This window comes from Capsicum annuum, chromosome 9 (genome assembly GCF_002878395.1).
Source record: "Capsicum annuum cultivar UCD-10X-F1 chromosome 9, UCD10Xv1.1, whole genome shotgun sequence".
In the NCBI taxonomy this organism is placed as follows: domain Eukaryota; kingdom Viridiplantae; phylum Streptophyta; class Magnoliopsida; order Solanales; family Solanaceae; genus Capsicum; species Capsicum annuum.
Genome location: NC_061119.1, coordinates 188,770,918 through 188,772,867, shown reverse-complemented (window position 1 = coordinate 188,772,867; position 1,950 = coordinate 188,770,918). Strand labels below are relative to the sequence as shown.

Here is a 1,950-nt window from a genome sequence, read left to right as displayed (position 1 = left end):
AGACAAACCCTCCTTTCTTGGAGATCAAATTCAAATGTTCCTACGTTCGAGAAATACGCCACTAACGGCCCTTGAATTACGGAGATATTCATATCCAAATCTTCATACATTTGAGAAATATGCTACTGACGGTCCTCGAATTACGGAGAAAATCAAGAGAGAAGAATCAAGGGAGGAACAGATTTGTACCCCCATCGTTTATCAATAAACAGTTGTTTCTTCATATTTTTATTTGTGGTTGAAGTTTATTTTTCATGAATTAAATTATATTGGAAACAAATTAGCACGCATAGTGGGACCAAATCTGCCCTTCATCTCTTCTCTCATAAATCAAATATGCAAATCTGTAGCCGCCAGATCGTAAAGATGGAAGCAGTACTTCAAGACTCGTATTTGAGTTTCATCAAGTCTACACTCCGACAAGCCTTGAAGCAGGGGTCATTTGTAAACATTGAAATTTTGTGCTCTACAAAAGGAGTTCAATTTTGCTTAGAGTTCTTGAGGGCTAATTTATCCTAAATTTAGCTTGATAGCTACTCAACTTAAATCCTAAATTATGCCTATATAAAGGAGGCAAATATCCCTTTAAAGATGCATCGCCAGTGTCCCACAAATTCACGAGATATTCACAAATAGATCAAAAATCTGAAAAGTCCCAATAAATTTATGGGTTATTCATAAAGATCAAAACTCTCTCTTTTTGATAATCAAAGACATCAAGAAGACAAACCCTCCTTTCATGGAGATCAAATTCAAATGTTCCTACGTTCGTGAAATACGCCACTAATGGCCCTCGAATCATGGAGAAAATCAAGAGAGAAGAATCAAGGGAGGAACAGATTTGTACCCCCATCGTTTATCAATAAAACTGTTGTTTCTTCATATTTTTATTTTTGGTTGAAATTTATTTTCGATGAATTAAATTATGTTGGAAACAATATTCTCTCCATTGTGATCAAGTTTGATTAACTTCTTTTGCAACTCTACATAAAACTTTCATAATCAATTCCCGAAATTTGTTTAGAGTTTTCATTTGTAGTATCTTACTGTGAACATAAATGCAATGTATTAAAGCTATAGCTTTTTTCTTTTGACGAGAGGAAATGTCTGTGGTAGAGAAGTTACTCAACAGTGTCCATTTTAGATAATCATCCAGTTACATGTATGTGTTGTTTCCATCTCTTCAAAGAGTAGTAAAATTAACTTTTTTTAGCTAACCTGCAAGTAGATACAGTATCCTATTTTTAACCTTTCCTCCTATTCTGATATTTTTTTCTTTTAAATATTCAAAGTGATTTTTTGGGTAAGATAAAACTTCGAACCATTTTTCGATTTGTGCGTGTTATTCTTGGGGAGGGCCATTCTGATCTTCTCCATAGCATTCCAATTTTATCGGATGTTGTCGAAGGGACAAAGTAAACGATATCATGAAGGGCATTCCCTTTACTTATAACACAAAAACAGAGGCGAACCCTCTAAACTGAGATCAAACAACAAAGTGTATGGACAGTATATTTCTTCTTTTCCGACTTTAATCTGTAAATTACTTGGTTAAAGTTTGAATACTTAAATGAATTTTCTTAGTAACGGATTTTCATGCTACTGCAACAATAGAGCTTAAATAACTTTTTTTAAGAAATATATATATATATATATATATATATATATATATATATATATATTTGACCTGAAAAAAGGTGATTAAAAATTAATTTTTATAAAGGTAAAGCAATATATCTTATTTTGTCATTGCAGATTTGGTTGTTATTCTTTTTGTTAAATATATTCATATATTCAATTAACATGCACAAAATAAGGTGAATTTAATTCTTAACAGCTTGCTTAATAAATGCTTTTAAACACTATAGTTGTAAAACTCTAAAAGAATTTGCTTAACTTCTCAAATGATAAATAAATTATAATATAGTTTTTAAATAGGTTCAATAATAT

General features: G+C 31.2%; 1 non-coding gene across 1 annotated transcript; it reads right to left on the bottom strand.

Moving 5' to 3' along the window:
* Nucleotides 1-1,310: 1,310 nt before the first annotated feature.
* LOC124887531 lies at nucleotides 1,311-1,415 on the bottom strand. Its single transcript, XR_007045301.1, has one exon. It is a non-coding gene; the product is annotated as a U6 spliceosomal RNA (small nuclear RNA).
* Between the last annotated feature and the right edge of the window lie 535 nt (nucleotides 1,416-1,950).